The sequence below is a fragment of the Phyllobates terribilis genome, unplaced genomic scaffold (genome assembly GCF_046119375.1).
Source record: "Phyllobates terribilis strain yellow unplaced genomic scaffold, ASM4611937v1 Scaffold_4__5_contigs__length_816908805, whole genome shotgun sequence".
Lineage (NCBI taxonomy): Eukaryota > Metazoa > Chordata > Amphibia > Anura > Dendrobatidae > Phyllobates > Phyllobates terribilis.
In genome coordinates this window covers 683,594,622-683,612,509 of record NW_027362764.1, presented here as the reverse complement: position 1 = coordinate 683,612,509, position 17,888 = coordinate 683,594,622, and the positions used below count along the sequence as shown (strand labels likewise).

Here is a 17,888-nt window from a genome sequence, read left to right as displayed (position 1 = left end):
CCTGAAAGTATGTGGAGTGAGACTTCCTTGTGTGCTGTTCCTGGTACCTCACCCATTTCGTCTGTTGCTAAGGGTGGCTGGATGGGAGGTAGCATCCTAGCTACCCAGAGGAGACCAGTTTTTCCGGTGGACAGTGGAAGTGATCTCTTTGAAGGGAAGAATTGGCCCTCAAATTCCCTGCAGGAGATTCTGGCAGGCCTGAAGAAGAGGGGGCGTAAGGGGGGGGTACTGAAACATACCTGGCGGAGTCCTTGCATAGTGGTCCATCTCCCACTGTGCAAGAGCGCGCACTTGATCTCCTGTCCAGAATGTCTCTCTGGCTTCCCTCCATGCTGTCTGTTTGTGTCTGTTTCTGCTGCTTAAGGGCGGCGCTCGATCACTTCCTGCTTTTTGTACCTGCTGTGGGTCACACCCCTTGTGCGTCCTCAGCCTATTGCTGTCTGTCACCTGGTATATAGCTCAGCTGCTCCCATCTATCCCTGCCTGAGCATAGTGTTTCATTCAGTGTGTGCTTGCACTCTGAAGGTGCCAGGTCCCGTTCTTTGTCTCCTGCCTTGCGGTATCAGTTCCCGTGTCTGAACTGAGTCCTGTCTATGTCTCCTGCCTTGCGGTATCAGTTCCCGTGTCTGAACTGAGTCCTGTCTATGTCTCCTGCCTTGCGGTATCAGTTCCCGTGTCTGAACTGAGTCCTGTCTGTGTACTCTTGCCTGCTGCCTCTCCTGGAGGCTGTATTTCCAGTCCTGTCTGAACACGCTCCTAGCCTGTTCCTCCCGCCTTCTAGGGGCCGAATACCTAGACCCGCTCCTGTATCTTGTCTGTCCTGTCTGAACACGCTCCTTGCCTGTTCGTCCCGCCTCTCTGGGGGCCGTATTCCCAGACCCGTTCCTGTATCCCGCTGCAGTGTCGGTCTCCTCCGTACACTCAGTTCCAGTCTGAACTCTCTCCTATCCTTTACCTGTTTTGCCTCTATGTCCGTTCCCTTCCTTTTTCTGCAGAGTCTGAACTCGTACCTAACTCCTGCTTGTTGTCTCTGTACTCACGTTTGTGAGTTTGTGGTCCACTCGCTACTTCACTGCAAGTACCCTGTGGGTATCTGGCTCTGCCTTTCTCTTCCTGTCTGTTCCGTGTGAACAGAGCCCTGTCCCTCCTGCTCTGCTTTGTTTGCCGCTCTGCGGTTTCCGCTCTGCTCCTGCCTTGTTTACCGCTCTGCGGTTTCCGCTCTGCTCCTGCCTTGTTTACCGCTCTGCGGTTTCCGCTCTGCTCCTGCTTAGCTTGCCTCTCTTGCGGTTTCTGCCCTGCTCTTGCCTTGCTTGCCGCTCCTGCGGTTTCTGCTCTGCTCCTGCCTTGTTTGCCGCTCTGCGGTTTCTGCTCTGCTCCTGCCTTGTTTGCCGCTCTGCGGTGTCCGCTCTGCTCCTGCCTACTTAGCCGCTCTGCGGTTTCCGCTCTGCTCCTGCCTTGTTTACCGCTCTGCGGTTTCCGCTCTGCTCCTGCCTTGTTTACCGCTCTGTGGTTTCCGCTCTGCTCATGCCTTGTTTACCGCTCTGCGGTTTCCGCTCTGCTCCTGCTTAGCTTGCCGCTCTTGCGGTTTCCACTCTGCTCTTGCCTTGCTTGCCGCTCCTGCGGTTTCTGCTCTGCATCTGCTCGCTGCTCCGGCAGTCCTGTCCTGCTCTGCTTCTGCTCGCTGCTTCGGCAGTCCCGTCCTGCTCTGCATCTGCTCGCTGCTCCGGCAGTCCTGTCCTGCTCTGCTTGCGCTCGCTGCTCCGGCAGTCCCGTCCTGCTCTGCACTTGCCCACCGCTTCGGGTTTTCCCTCTCTGCTGTGTTTGGCTACCGCATCTGCGGTTCTGTTTCTGTGACCCAGTCTGTACTGGGTCTTGTCCTCTCTGTGCTCCAGCCCGTCCTTTCGGCCAGTACCTCCCCGCCTGCATACTCGCCTGTATCCACACGTCTGCATACCTGCCGTGTTCGCTTATATCCACCAGTCTGTGCCAACCTAACCTGCCTGTTCCAGTAATCCCTGTGTGGGTCAACCCCCGTGTACGGAGTTTGACCTGGAGTAGCACCTGGTCCCTCTGCCCGGTTTCTCCTTGGTGCCCTGGCGTCGTATGCCGTCGTGCCACCTTGGTCGGATCGGCCAGATACTTAGTCACGCCCCTCCAGGCACTCTCCGGTTCATGGTCCAGTGGAACCACTACTCCCGCACACGCCAGTCAGTCCGGGCGTGTGCATAAAAGCGAGCAATCTGGCCGTGACGGGGCGGGCTCCGAAGGGTCCATGCAAAGTCTGTGCCGTCCCTACAGGTGTGGTTTGTTTAGCAGTGATTCACCTGCCACATCAGGTGTCTTCAAAAATGTCTCGGCGCAGGGTCTCCTGCAGGCTAAACCCTTCATCGTGGTAATGTGACAGAAAGAGCAAGCTGGACCCGTAACTTGGGGGCGGAGCGAGACGTCCAGGGGTGAATGAAGGAAGAGGGTGAGATGGTTGCCAGTGACTTTGAGCTGCTCTTCAGGGGGGAGGGTCGTGTTGCCTGCAAAGGTCTTCTGCTTGGGGTTACCGGTGGTTGCATCCAGCCACGCGGGAGACGCTGGTCCTGGTTAAAAGGAGCCTAGTATTAAAAGTAAAGAAGCAACAATGCTGGAGGCCCACGGTGTTCAGAAGGATGATGGTATTTTGCAGAGATGAAATAGTGCAAGAGAGAAAGCAAATGAAAAAAAGAAAAGAGAATGAATGTGTGCACTTGTGAAAGGGAATGGAAAAAAGGCATAGAAGAGAGTGCCCCCTGCTGGTGGAAGGAAGGAAAAAGCAAAAGCCTACAGCACCTGGTATTCCCAAGCGGTCTCCCATCCACGTACTAACCAGGCCCAACCCTGCTTAGCTTCCGAAATCAGATGAGAGCAAGCGTGTTCAGGGTGGTGTGGCCGTAGGCAGAGACAAACCTCTCACTTGCTGCTTTTCTACTTTGACGTCTGGCTGCCGGCTGCCCTTTCCAGTGCTCAGCAAGACCAGGTCCTTTTGTGCTTTCCCTTCTCTTCAATTTTTTTGCTGGCTTCCTTAAAAGGTCTTGTAGACACAACGCCCCACTCAGAGCCGCTGAGCTCACTGATCGGCTGCAGCGCTGTCGACGGAGCGTCAGCTTCACGGCCAATGCCTCAGGCAGGGAGCAGAGGCGAGACTCACCGGTAGACCCGGGTAGGGTGAGTACAGCGCGGTTAGTTGCTTTCTAATAGCCTGCAGCCGGGGATTAACTTTTAATGAAAGGGAACAATCCCTTTGACTGTCTGCAGCGCGCCACACCTAGGAAGCGCACTCTCACACACAAGCCAGCATGCACACATGCTCGCACGTGACAACACCCCCTATCTGCCCCTACAACCTCTCTGTCACCATGCATCAGACTCTCCTGCTGGTCCTGGTGAAAAGGAGCCTAGTATTAAAAGTAAAGAAGCAACAATGCTGGAGGCCCACGGTGATCAGAAGGATGCTGGTATTTAGCAGAGATGAAATAGCGCAAGAGAGAAAGCAAATGAAAAACAGAAAAGAGAATGAATGTGTGCACTTGTGAAAGGGAATGGAAAAAAGGCACAGAAGAGAGTGCCCCCTGCTGGTGGAAGGAAGGAAAAAGCAAAAGCCTACAGCACCTGGCATTCCCAGGCGGTCTCTGTTAAATGGTTAATTATGGAAATTCATTTGGAATGTTAATCGATAATCATTTTTCTGAGTTCTATGCCTCAGCCATCGTGTCTAGTTGACATGCGCTATTTGTGTGTGTATTTTTGGTTCACTACAATATGTAGAACAGGTGTGCCATACGACTGGCTATAAAAGCCCATGGTACAGAAAGGGGGGGCTCTCTTGCTCTGCCCACCCCACAAGACACAGAATCTTCATGCTGAGAAGCAGATAACATGTAGGCCTGGACACATGCTGGACAAAGACATGATTTACCAGCCAGGATCCAAGGAAAGATGGGTGAATTTCAACAATTAAGCTAATTATGGACAAATGGACAATTACTTTATAACTAATTATTGTATGTACCTGCTGCAATCTGATTCTTTTTAATGGACAATCCAAGAATAAATAGATACATTTTTTTATAAGAATATCGTGATATTGATACTTTGAGAAGTCCTCAGTAGAAAAAAATAATTCAGGAAGTGAATTATTTTACAGTCTCCCATCCAAGTACTAACCAGGCCCAACCCTACTTAGCTTCTGAGATCAGATGAGATTGGGCGTGTTCAGGGTGGTGTGGCCATAGGCAGAGACAAGCCTCTCACTTGCTGCTTTTTTACTTTGACGTCTGGCTGCCGGCTGCCCTTTCCAGTGCTCAGCAAGACCAGGTCCTTTTGTGCTTTCCCTTCTCTTCAATTTTTTTGCTGGCTTTCTTAAAAGGTCTTGTAGACACAACGCCCCACTCAGAGCCGCTGAGCTCACTGATCGGCTGCAGCGCTGTCGACGGAACGTCAGCTTCACGGCCAATGCCACAGGCCGGGAGCAGAGGCGAGACTCACCGGTAGACCCGGGTAGGGTGAGTAGAGCGCGGTTAGTTGCTTTCTAATAGCCTGCAGCCGGGGATTAACTTTTAATGAAAGGGAACAATCCCTTTGACTGTCTGCAGCGCGCAACACCAAGGAAGCGCACTCTCACACACAAGCCAGCATGCACACGTGCTCGCACGTGACAACACCCCCTATCTGCCCCTACAACCTCTCCGTCACCATGCGTCAGACTCTCCTGCCTGTTTTATGATTTCAGGGCCCTAGCAGGAATCACCCCCCCCCTCCCCAATTCCTTCCGCACCTTCCTTGCCTTCCTTGCACTGAGGTTAGCTCTTTGTCAGCCGTCTGGCTTGGTTACACAAGCTTCTTTGCAGAGAAACATGTTACTTCTGCTGGCCCTCGCTAGGCGGCTGGCATCCAAAACCTTCCCTGGGCATCTGCTGAAAGCCTGGCCCCTTCACGGCCCCGGGTGCTTTTAACGCCATCATTTCCACACGGTGAGCTGCGGAGTCAATAAGCACTCCTAGCCGTGGCAAGGAGCTCGGTGTCAGGCCTGCGTGAAGGCGGCGGGGTAGCGTACTCAGCTGCTAACTGGCTCAGAGGCCTTGGGGCTTCCATCATCTAAGTTACTTAAGGTCGGTGTCCGGCAAGGCGCCGTTCCATGCTAGCCGAGCTGGGCAGTAGGGCAAAACGTCATCAAAATGGTCTACAGCACCTGGTGTTCCCAGGAGGTCTCCCATCCAAGTATTGTCCGAGCCCAGCACTGCTTTGCTTCCGAGATCAGAAGAGATCAGGCGTATCCAAGGTGGTATGGCCAGTAAACGCTGCTTGATCCATCGCCCGGCCAGCTTTTCTCAGGATCGCTTGGTGGCGAGCAATCTGGCCGTGACGGGGCGGGCTCCGAAGTGTCCATGCAAAGGCTGTGCCGTCCCTACAGGTGTGGTTTGTTTAGCAGTGATTCACCCGCCGCATCAGGTGTCTTCAAAAATGTCTCGGCGCAGGGTCTCCTGCAGGCTAAACCCTTCATCGCGGTAATGTGACAGAAAGAGCACGCTGGATCCGTAACCTGGGGGCGGAGCGAGACATCCAGGGGTGAATGAAGGAAGAGGGTGAGATGGTTGCCAGTGACTTTGAGCTGCTCTTCAGGGGGGAGGTTCGTGTTGCCTGCAAAGGTCTTCTGCTTGGGGTTACCGTTGGTTGCCTCCAGCCACGCGGGAGACGCCGGTCCTGGTGAAAAGGAGCCTAGTATTAAAAGTAAAGAAGCAACAATGCTGGAGGCCCACGGTGATCAGAAGGATGCTGGTATTTTGCAGAGATGTAATAGCGCAATAGAGAAAGCAAATGAAAAAAAGAAAAGAGAATGAATGTGTGCACTTGTGAAAGGGAATGGAAAAAAGGCATAGAAGAGAGTGCCCCCTGCTGGTGGAAGGAAGGAAAAAGCAAAAGCCTACAGCACCTGGTATTCCTAGGTGGTCTCCCATCCAAGTACTAACCAGGCCAAACTCTGCTTAGCTTCCAAGATCAGACGAGATCAGGTGTGTTCAGGGTGGTGTGGCTGTAGGCAGAGATAAGCCTCTCACTTGCTGCTTTTCTACTTTGACGTCTGGTTGCCGGCTGCCCTTTCCAGTGCTCAGCAAGACCATGTCCTTTTGTGCTTTCCCTTCTCTTCAATTTTTTTGCTGGCTTCCTTAAAAGGTCTTGTAGACACAACTAGTGTTGAGCCACCCCCGTAGTGTTCGAGTTCAGTTCGGTTCGTCGAACACCTTCGAACACCGTTAAAACCAATGGCAGGCAAACAAAAACACATAGAAACACTTAGAAAACACCTTCAAAGGTGTCCAAAAGCTGACAAACTGCTCAGAAGACATAACTAACACATGGAAAAGTGACAAGTACATATAGTCATGCGAAAATAAAAGAGGTGGAGGAGTAAAAGGAGGGGGAGACACAGATATAGGCATGTCATGCCCTTCTAAAATCCAAAAAGTGAGAAGCCGACACGGCCAGTCCGCTCCTGCCCGTGCCACCTCCGTGTCGCCGGGTTTGCGCCAGAGCCGCGGTGGACCCTGACGGCCAGCCCCCCTCTCCTAATACTGGTGCCTGTCCGCTGGTGGTTGGAGCCCCCCGCGGTGGGGGGGAGTAACATCTGCAGAAGAAAGACCATCTTCCAGCCAAACTAACATGTCGACTTCTTTTCGTGGACAATGTGATACGATCCCTTTGTTACGGACACGCCCATCGCTACAAATTCCAGATGAGGCACAAAAACAGCAGGTGCTTCAGCGGATATCAAGTGCTCCTTCAAGTGGGCTCTCCTCCACCTCAACTTCAACATCACAAATACTCCAGTCCTCAGAGGTGTCACCCCAATCGCACTTGCTTCCTCACAGCTCCCAAGTCTCCAGCTGCCCGTCTGAGTATGGGGTAACACAGATGGTTGAGTCTGCACAGCTGTTTACTCATACTATAGCCTGGGAAACGGAGGTCTGCTCCAGAGCTTTTGTTAATCCAGACGAGGAAATGATCTGCACTGATGCCCAGAATCTTTATAAGTCGGATCCAGGACCAGATGAAGAAGGTTCTGAGCATAATGTAGACCCTCGTTCCCAAACTGTAACTCCTGTTGGTGGAGACAATGATGAAGACGATGATGAGACTCAAATACCTGATTGGAGCGACAACTTGACTTTTCGGTCAGGGCAGGAAGAGGTTGGCTTTGAGGACGACGGGTGTGATAACACACAGGGTGATGATGACAAGGTTGGAGATCCCACTTACTGTCAACCCACAGTCAGCCAGTCGATGAGGTCACCCGGGCCTTTGCCTGGCCTTTGGGATGTCGCGGTGGTCGGCTCCCTGGCCCGTACCCTGGGGTCACTCTTTAAAAGGGTGGATAATTGTTAATTTTATAAGAGTTTGTGACACCACCTGTGGTATCTCGTGAGAAGCACCAGCGCTGCAGCAGTCCACTGAGGCCCGTGATAAGGCAGCTCGATGGTATAGCTCCCCACAGGTGGAGCTAGGTCTCAGGGCAGCGTATGCAGGGGGAATGCAGGACAGGCGAGACCCAGCTGGGTCAGAGCAAGAACGGAAACGGACACGGTAGTCACTTCAGTACCTTTTACTGGAGGAAATTCAGGCACATCCTGGAGCACTGTAGGGTGAAGGGTGCATATCAGGATCATCCCCAATGAGCGGGTGTAGGGCCTCCTGTTTCTTGCCTCTGTGCAGTAAGTTTCTGACCTGCCTGGAGCTAGGCCTAACTTTGTCTCTGTCCTGCGCTGGCTGACCTTGTGGTAGGGCCTTCTCTTGAAGTTCACGCTCCCAGTATGCGGGGCCTAAGCGTCTCCTGGCTCTGTTACGTATCAGCACCTTAGCGATCCTGGGACTTGTAGTTCTCCAGGGATTCCGGTTATGCCTTACTGGCTCATAGAGATCCCGGTAAGCTCGGATCCGGTGTCCGGTAAATGCTTCGGGGTGAGCTGGTTAAGCTCCTCTGCCCCTTATGTACTAACTCGCCACTCGCCTTCGGCCTACTCGGGCCCTCAATAGGCTATACACACTAACGGCAGCTTGCCGCGCTTCACCGATCTTATGACGCCGGCACACCTTAAGCTCTATCTGGGCTCCCTGAATCTAGCTAGCAGGAGCCTCGTGCTCCACTGCTGAACTATTAACTGAGTTCTCTAGACTAGACTGAGCTCCACTGCAGACTGACCTCTCTTAGGCTTCTCTACTGCAGGAACTCTTAAGAGGAACTGAACTGCCTAGCTCCACCTTCCCTATTTATATCCCTAACGGGCTCCCTCTGCTGGTCTGAGGTGGAAGGTGGAGATGTGTGAATGTTTATGGGGGCCTCTTGTGGAGGATTCCATCAATACACTCTTCTAGGATCTGTGATACCAAGCGCAGCGGGGCGTCACAGATGCTATTGACGACGAGGTTAGGTTGCGCCTTCCTGGACAGAGATGGAGTACTGGAAGCACGTCAACAACTGCATCCTCAACCACTACTCCGCCTCTGACCACAAGTCGTAGTGGCTCTTCAGGTCGCATGGGCTCCAAGCCTTGCATAGCCTGGGCATTTATTCAGATCGATAAGGATGACCCAACTCGTGTTATCTGTAATATTTGTCACCAAAAGCTAAGTAGAGGCCAAAAAATCCATAGTTTGAGTACTTCATGCATGTACCGTCACATGGATATGAAGCATAAGTTGCAGTGGGAAGCTCACTGTGCTACAATGCGGCCTAGCAGGCTGGGCCAACCACCGTCTGCCCCATCTTGTGCATTCGCGGCCTCTTCATCCTCTGTGACTGGGGGGACAGCAGTCACACATGTTTTTGGACGCAGACCTGCCACCTCTTTACCTGCAACAGCCAGTGTGATTGGCAGGTCGTCAGTTCATTGGGAAGTGGAAACACCTGCTGGTGTTGAGAGCTCTCTGACATCGAGAGCACCACCTTTGGATCAAGGTAACCTAACATGTCCGCCTGCATCTTCCTCACAGTTTGCCAGGGACACCCTACTCAACCCCGTCAAAGCACAACAGCCAGCCCTCGGTCCCTCAGATGTGGACAAGTAAAAGACCATTTCCTCCTAGCCATGAGAAAGCTAAGAGGTTGAATTTCACCATCTGCAAGCTGTTGGCTACAGAAATGCTGCCTTTCCGCCTGGAGGACACAGTGGATTTTTGAGACCTTATGTCCGTCGCAGTGCCCCAGTGTAGCATCGGCGTCTCTGCCCCGTTCTAGGCAGAGACGCAGTCCCTCTCACCTCCCCGCTCCTGGCGCGGCGTCCTCCAGCGCTGCTCTCCCCGCTGCTTCCGGCACGCGCTCCTTCAGCGGCAGTGTGCTTAGGGCGCGCGTGCGTGCTCCCCCTCTCTTAAAGGGACCGCGCGCGCCGTCCTAAGGGGTCCCCGGCCAATTGCCGGAGGACCTCCCATATAAAAGGCACCTCCTCCAAAATGGAGGTGCCCGAGCAATGTTGTAGCACTGTTCACTACTCTGCTTCAGCCCTCAGGTCCCGTTGCCAGTTACCTGCCAGATACCTGCCAGATTCCTGCCAGTCTGCTGTCTAATTCCTGCCTGATATCCTGCTACCTGCCTGCTAGCCTGAGGTCCGACGGTCTGCCTTACTACTCCTGTCAGTCTGTCTAAGGACCAGCTTGCCCGCTCACCTGGGAGCGCACATCAACTACCTGCCTGCTTGCCTGAGGTCCGACGGTCTGCCTTCCAACTCTTGTCAGTCTGTCTATGGACCAGCTTGCCCGCTCACCTGGGAGCGCACATCTGCTACCTGTCTGATAGCCTACCTGGAGACTGTCCGGTCACCTGCTGTGACTGCCTGCCTGGTCGCCACCCGCTCCCTTACAAGGACCGCCCCCTTGTATAGTAGCCCAGAGGTTCCGCCTCCCAGACCCGTAACAGTTTGCTCGGGCCATGGAACCCGGTGGCCCCCAAGATCCCTCGCTCTCGGACCTGTGTCATGAACTGTCCCGTCAGAGGTCCCAACAGGAGTCCATCCTGGGTCACCTGCGGAATGTCAATTCTCGCCTGGACACTCTGACTGCTCTGCCTGCAACCACCGCCAGTGCCATGACTCGCAATCTGGCAGCTCCACTGCCCACTAATAACATGGTATCCTACCCCGGACCCCGGCTTTCTGCACCTCCTCGTTTCGGAGGCGACTCCGCCCAGGCTCGGGGCTTCATAAATCAGTGCACCCTGCACTTTGAACTCCTGTCTCACCAGTTTAACTCCGACAGGGCCAAAATTGCCTTCATCTTGACCCATCTCACCGGAGAGGCCCTGGCCTGGCTAAATCCTCTATGGGAGAGAGGAGACCCCCTGGTGTCCGACTTGCCTGCCTTTCTCACGGCTTTCCGGAAAGTCTTCGACGAACCCGGACAGAAGACCTCATCCGCATCATCTCTGCTACGCCTCCGTCAGGGAAGTCTCACCGTGGGCCAATATGCCATACGGTTCCGTACCCTTGCCTCGGAGCTGGCCTGGGATAATGACGCTCTGGTTTCCGTCTTCTGGGAGGGTCTGTCCGGCCATATAAAAGATGAACTTGCCGGTCGGGATATTCCTACCACTCTCGATGACCTAATAACTCTTGCCACCCGGATTGACCTGCGGTTCCAGGAGCGTGCCAAAGAGGTCACCCGTGAGAGGAGGTTTCCACGTCTAGCTCCTACTTTTCAGAAACCCGTCACTCCCTCCGTCTCTCCTCAGCTACACTCTCCTGAGCCTATGCAGGTCGACCAGACCAAGATGGTCGGTTCTCGCCAAGAATCTCGCCGAGCCGAGGGAAGCTGTTTCTATTGTGGCAGTATGAAGCACTTCATCCGTTCCTGCCCGGAAAAGCCGGGAAACGCCAGTGTCTAGGACCACTCGGAGAGGTCGTCCTAGACAAAAGTAAGCCCTCTCCGTCTCTGACCTTACCGGTCTCAATTGCTTGGGGAGAAAACCGTCTCTTTGAACTCGCCCATCTGGATTCTGGAGCTGCTGGAAACCTCATCTCCCAGTCTCTGGTAGAGAGATACCATATTCCCACCAAGTCCCTGGCTGAACCATTGTCAGCCGCCTCCGTGGATGGAATACTTCTCTCGGAGACCATCCTGCTCGTCACCGAACCCATAACCCTGCAGGTGGGAATGCTGCACTCTGAGGAGATCTCATTCCATGTGCTGTCCGGACTTTCTCACTCCCTGTTGCTAGGTCTACCTTGGCTCCAGACACATGAACCCGTATTGAACTGGCGGTCCGGTGAAGTACTCCGATGGGGTCCTGATTGCCATAGGACCTGCCTGGTCCCGGTCCGTCCACTTCGCCCTCAGCCTACTCCAGCTAAGTTACCTGGTCTCCCGGCTCCCTACTGGCCCTATGCGGACGTCTTCTGTAAGAAGGAAGCTGAGACGTTGCCACCCCATAGGCCATACGATTGCCCGATCGACCTGGTACCTGGCACCACTCCTCCCCGTGGGCGTATCTACCCGTTGTCTGCAGCCGAGACCCGAGCCATGTCTGAGTACATTGAAGAGAATCTGGCTAGGGGATTTATCCGAAAATCTACCTCCCCGGCAGGAGTCGGATTCTTCTTTGTCAAAAAGAAAGACGGCTCGCTACGTCCCTGTATTGACTACAGAGGACTCAATCTCATCACGGTAAAAAACAAATATCCCCTGCCACTCATCTCCGAATTGTTTGACCGTCTCAAGGGCGCCAGGATCTTCTCCAAGCTGGATCTACGAGGAGCGTATAATCTGGTCCGTATCCGTCAAGGAGACGAGTGGAAGACGGCATTCAATACCCGGGACGGTCACTACGAGTACCTTGTGATGCCCTTCGGTCTCTGTAATGCTCCCGCGGTCTTTCAGGAACTAGTCAACGACATCTTCCGCGACCTCCTGTACTCCTGCGTAGTGGTATACCTGGACGATATCTTGGTCTTCTCTCCGGATCTCCCCACACACCGGAGGGATGTTCGTCAGGTCCTGCTTAGGCTTCGGCAGAACCACCTTTACGCCAAATACGAGAAGTGCCTCTTCGATCAGACCTCCCTTCCGTTCTTGGGCTATGTCATCTCCCAAACAGGTCTGCAAATGGATCCCGAGAAGCTCTCTTCCGTTCTAAAATGGCCTCGTCCTGAAGGTTTGAAGGCGATACAGCGATTCCTGGGCTTCGCTAATTATTATCGTCTTTTCATCCCACACTTCTCGTCTCGGACTGCTCCCATGTCTGCACTTACCCGTAAGGGGGCTAACCCCAGAACATGGTAGCCTGAAGCCGAGGAGGCCTTCCTTTCCCTAAAGAAAGCCTTCGCCTCTGCTCCCGTCCTGCACCGTCCGGACTGTAATAAACAATTCTACCTGGAGGTTGATGCCTCCTCTTCCGGAGCCGGAGCGGTGCTCACCCAGAAGTCTTCTACTGGGAGAATGGTAACGTGCGGCTTCTTCTCCAAAATCTTCTCCTCGTCGGAGCGCAACTACTCCATTGGAGACTGGGAATTGCTAGCCATCAAATTGGCACTGGGAGAGTGGCGCTATCTGCTTGAAGGGGCTCTCTACCCGGTAATTATCTACACGGATCACAAAAACCTGGCATATCTCCAAAATGCCCAGAGACTCAATCCTCGCCAGGCCCGGTGGTCGTTGTTTTTTGCCCGCTTCGACTTCATTCTTCATTTCCGTCCGGCGGACAAGAACGTCAAAGCTGATGCCTTGTCCCGGTCCTTCCTGTCCTCCGATCAAGAGGAGGAACCTACGCACATCATCGACTCCTCCAAGGTGATGAATGTGGCCCCCTTGGATCTGACTCGTCTTCCACCCGGTAAGACGTTCGTAGCTGTGCCAGATCGGGAGAGGGTTCTTCGCTGGGGACATTCTTCTAAACTAGCTGGCCATGCTGGCCAAAAGAAGACCTTCCAACTTATTACCCGGCATTACTGGTGGCCTACCCTGCGTAAGGACGTGGTAGACTTCGTCGCGGCCTGTTCATCCTGTGCCCGTAACAAAGTTCCCCGACATCTACCTGCCGGCCATCTCCTGCCCCTTCCCGTACCTGCTGCTCCTTGGCAACACATCGCTATGGACTTTATCACCGACCTTCCAGTTTCTGCCGGTTGCACTGTCATTTGGGTTGTCGCTGACCGTTTTTCTAAGATGGCCCACTTCATTCCCCTGCCTGGTCTTCCGTCTGCACCAGAGCTGGCTAAAGACTTTATCCGCCACATCTTCCGTCTCCATGGTCTGCCCCTCCACATCGTGTCGGATCGTGGGGTTCAGTTCACCTCTCGCTTCTGGAGAGCCACATGTAAGCTGCTGGACATTACCCTGGATTTCTCCTCCGCTTACCACCCTCAGTCCAATGGTCAAGTGGAGCGGATCAATCAGATCTAGTCCAGCTACCTCCGGCACTTCGTTGATGCTCACCTCTCGGACTGGGTGGATCTCCTACCATGGGCCGAGTTCTCTTATAACAACCATGAGAGCGAGTCCTCTTCCAAATCCCTGTTCTTTATAGTCGGTGGCCAACATCCCCGGATTCCACTTCCTGTCTCCGTTTCTGTGGACAACCCTGCTGCGGAGTCTCTTGTCAGCGAATTTTCTACTATTTGGGAGAGCACCAGGTCCGCTCTTCTTCTCTCCTCTGAGCGGATGAAGAGATATGCTGATAAGAGACGTCTGGATCTGCCCCAATTCCGTCCGGGAGACAAGGTTTGGCTCTCATCCAAACATGTGCGGCTCAAAGTACTCTCCTACAAGTTGGGTCCTCGATTCATCGGCCCCTTCGAAGTCCTCAGGCAAATTAACCCTGTGGCCTACAAATTAAAACTCCCGGCCACCCTACGGATCCCCAACTCCTTCCACGTATCTCTCCTCAAACCCGTTGTCTTTAACTTTTTTTCCAAAAATCCAGGTGCCCCTCCTGCTCCGGTTTCCGCTGATGACATCTTTGAGGCAGAGAGTATTCTGGCCTCCAAGAGGGTAAGAGGAAAAACCTTTTTTCTGGTAGATTGGAAGGGGTTTGGTCCAGAGGAGAGAACTTGGGAACCCAGGGAGAACATCAGCGCCCCGCTTCTCCTTGAGAAATTTCTTTCTGGCCAAAAAAAGAGGGGGCCTAAAGGGGGGGGGTACTGTAGCATCGGCGTCTCTGCCCCGTTCTAGGCAGAGACGCCGTCCCTCTCACCTCCCCGCTCTTGGCGCGGCGTCCTCCAGCGCTGCTCTCCCCGCTGCTTCCGGCACGTGCTCCTTCCCCGGCAGTGTGCTTAGGGCGCTCGCTCCCCCTCTCTTAAAGGGACCACGCGCGCTGTCCTAAGGAGTCCCCGGCCAATTGCCGGAGGACCTCCCATATAAAAGGCACCTCCTCCAAAATGGAGGTGCCCGAGCAATGTTGTAGCACTGTTCACTACTCTGCTTCAGCCCTCAGGTCCCGTTGCCAGTTACCTGCCAGATTCCTGCCAGATTCCTGCCAGTCTGCTGTTTAATTCCTGCCTGATATCCTGCTACCTGCCTGCTAGCCTGAGGTCCGACGGTCTGCCTTCCAACTCTTGTCAGTCTGTCTATGGACCAGCTTGCCCGCTCACCTGGGAGCGCACATCTGCTACCTGTCTGCTAGCCTACCTGGAGGCTCTGCCGTCACGTGCTGTGACCACCTGCCTGTCCAGTGACTCCTGCCCGCTCACCTGGGAGCGCTCATCTGCCGCCTGTCTGTTGGTCTTCCTAGAGGCTCCGCCGTCACATGCTGTGACCACCCGTTTATCCAGAGACTCTCGCCTGCTCACCTGGGAGCTCACGTCTACCATCAGCTGCCACAGGTCGTACCAACCCTTTACCCAGAGACTGCCCCGGTCACTTGCCGTGACCATCTGCCCGTTCACCCAGAGACTGCCCCGGTCACTTGCCGTGACCATCTGCCCGTTCACCCAGAGACTGCCCCGGTCACTTGCCGTGACCATCTGCCCGTTCATCCAGAGACTGCCCCGGTCACTTGCCGTGACCTCCTGCCCGTTCTTCTAGAGACTGTCCCGGTCACCTGCTGTGACTGCCTGCCTGGTCGCCACCCGCTCCCTTACAAGGACCGCCCCCTTGTATAGTAGCCCAGAGGTTCCGCCTCCCAGACCCGTTGCACCCAGTACCAGATGCCCAGTCGGCACTACTTCTCAAAGAAAGATGTGCCTGCGCTCCACCAGCATGTCGCACACAACATCACCGCTTCTTTGAGAAACTCTGTGTGTGACAGGGTGCATTTCACCACAGACACTTGGACGAGTAGGCATGGACAGGGGCGTTACATGTCGCTGACAGGGCACTGGGTAACTATGGTGACAGCAGGACAAGGGGCTGCTGTCCAAGTCTTGCCGTCCCCGCGAGTTGTACGTCAATCCTCTTTATCTAGAAGTTCCTCCACTGCTTCTGCCTCCTCAACCTCCTCTCGGTCCTCCACCTGCACCCAAAGCCTGTCTGGTAATGCCACCTGCTTTCTAACTGCGCACCTCCTTACTATGCTGGCAGCAGGGCTCAACGGCATCAGTGTTTACTTTGAAATGTCTGGGAAATGTGAGTCACACAGCTGAGGACTTGTGGTCAGCTCTGGAGACCCAGTTTCATGAATGGTTGTCTCCACTGGACCTGCAACCAGGGAAGGCCGTGTGCGACAATGCTGCAAACCTGGGTGCGGCCCTTCGCCGGGGCAATGTTACACACGTGCCTTGTATGGCTCACGTGTTGAACCTGGTTGTCCATAAATTTTTAGCCCACTATCCCGGACTAGATGGCCTTCTGCAGAGGGCACGGTCGCTGTGTGCTCACTTCCGCCGTTCGCATCCCGCAGCTCAACGACTTACATCTCTACAGAAGTCGTTGGGCCTGCCAGTTCACCGGCTGAAATGCGATGTTCCGACACGGTGGAATTCAACTCTGCACATGTTGCAGCGACTGTGGCAGCACCGACAAGCCCTGATGCAATAGTTTCTGACGTATAGCCTGGGCCAACGAGATCCAGAGGTGGGGCAAATCACACAGCAGGAGTGGTCTCAGATCAGGGACCTATGAAGTTGACGCGCCCCCTGGGCCGTGGGGTACTCGGAGCCGGGCCGGTAGACGCTGGGGGTTGTAGTCACTGTGGCGGTGACCCGGTCCGTGACCCAGGGCGGTCAATCCAACGGTAATTTGTATATATGGATTTTATAATGTCCGACTACGCCACCTGTGGAGTGCGGCCAAAGGGGCCGCCGCTGCGGAACAGTCCTCTGAAGCTGGTGGTTTTGCTGCAATGGTATTATTACTCACCACAGGAAGAGTGTAGCTTCAGGGCAGTGTGGGTGGATCATGGTGGTTGTAGTGTAGGGAGTCGGTAATGAACACAGAGTCCGTGTGATGCAGTCCCAAGATCTTTACTCACAGTTGTTGCAGTCCAGATTACAGGTACCAGAGCTATCTCACCCGTCGTGCTGTGCGTACTCAGTGAGGGGCTCAGTCCACCCCCAGATAGCTCCGGAGTACTTAGCAGGACCCCCTTCTGTGTGTCCTTTCTCTGGCCTTCTCCCTGCACCTCACACCCAGTGACACTTCTATCCGGTATCCTCGGGCCTTGGCGGGCGACTTGTGTTCCGTCCCCTGGGTCCTATGTGGCTACCTTCTTAGTGAGACTGGTGTGGACTTTTGCCTGCAGTACATGAAATGCTGCAGCCTCCGGTTTCTAGTTGAGCCTTGCTGTTTCTCCTCTAGTTGAGGGACCGGTTCCCCTTATCTGGCCTGACCCCTCTACCTCCTGGTAGCAGCGGGAGTACAGGTGGCCTTCTGCACGGCCCGTAGCCCTAGGGTCCCTTCGGTTACTGGAGCCTTCCTGCTCCCACTCCTCTCTTCTCTCCTTCAGTCCTGGGCCTCCCAGGCTAGGCCCGCCTCCGGAGCAGAGCTCATGCCGAGCCTCTGCTCCTGTCACTTTTCCTCCTCTGACTGGCTTGCTCTTTCTAAGATGGCTTCCTATTTATACTCTCCCTGTCATGTGCTCCCCTAAGCTGCTCCCCTAAGCACCCACTACATAGGATCCTCCCACCAGCTAGGGACCTGGGACTGTGCTCTCCCTTAGGAGCAATCTCGCCCTAACCCCACTGCGGGTATGTGTTGGATGCAGGTGTTAGGGTCCCGAGCCATACGCCTTCCTTACCTGAGGGTGAGATACCACACCTCTGGGTGAGATGCAGTAACTCTGTGGTGACTGCACCCTCAGGGACGCCACACACCTTTCTGCACAGTTTTGAAATGGCGACGAAGATGTTTAGTGCTGACGACGATGCCATTATCAGCATAACTTTTCCGGTGATTTACATGCTGGAGCACACATTAAACAGAATTCAGAGTCAGGTGGTCGGACAAGAGGAGGTGGAGGAAGTAGAGGAGGAGTCGTATGCGGAAGGGATAACATCTCCAAGGTCCAGACGGTTGGCAGCACCAAGGAGGCAGGCATGGGAGGGTGGGGGAGAGGGATTAAACAGGGCGCATGGTAGCAGCCAAACTGTTGAGGAAGGTGCAGGAGCCGAGGAAGAAGTGGAGGATGAACTGGCGATGGGCATGGAAGACTCATCAGATGAGGGAGACCTTGATCACATTTCTGTTGTGCGAGGTTGGGGGGAGAGGGCAGAGGAAAGAAGCATGATTCTTACCTCGCTACCAACACTACAAGGACTTGGTCCTCCTGGATGCGCAAGACACATGAGTGCCTTCTTGCTGCACTACCTGCAACATGACCCTCAGATTGCAGAATTCGAAGTAATCTCGACTACTGGGTTGCCACACTCTTAGATCCCCGGTACAAAAGTAAATTTGCCGAAATAATTCCTGCCATAAAAAGGGATTGACGCATGCAGGAGTATCTGCAGACG

At 54.3% G+C, this 17,888-nt stretch overlaps 2 non-coding genes and 1 pseudogene across 2 annotated transcripts; all 3 read right to left on the bottom strand.

The window, feature by feature from the left end:
• Positions 1 to 2,805: 2,805 nt before the first annotated feature.
• On the bottom strand, positions 2,806 to 2,924 carry LOC141267181 (5S ribosomal RNA). Its single transcript, XR_012321194.1, has one exon. It is a non-coding gene; the product is annotated as a 5S ribosomal RNA (ribosomal RNA).
• A 2,279-nt stretch (positions 2,925 to 5,203) lies between these two features.
• LOC141268856 (5S ribosomal RNA) lies at positions 5,204 to 5,323 on the bottom strand (annotated as a pseudogene).
• A 621-nt stretch (positions 5,324 to 5,944) lies between these two features.
• On the bottom strand, positions 5,945 to 6,063 carry LOC141266996 (5S ribosomal RNA). Its single transcript, XR_012321015.1, has one exon. It is a non-coding gene; the product is annotated as a 5S ribosomal RNA (ribosomal RNA).
• Between the last annotated feature and the right edge of the window lie 11,825 nt (positions 6,064 to 17,888).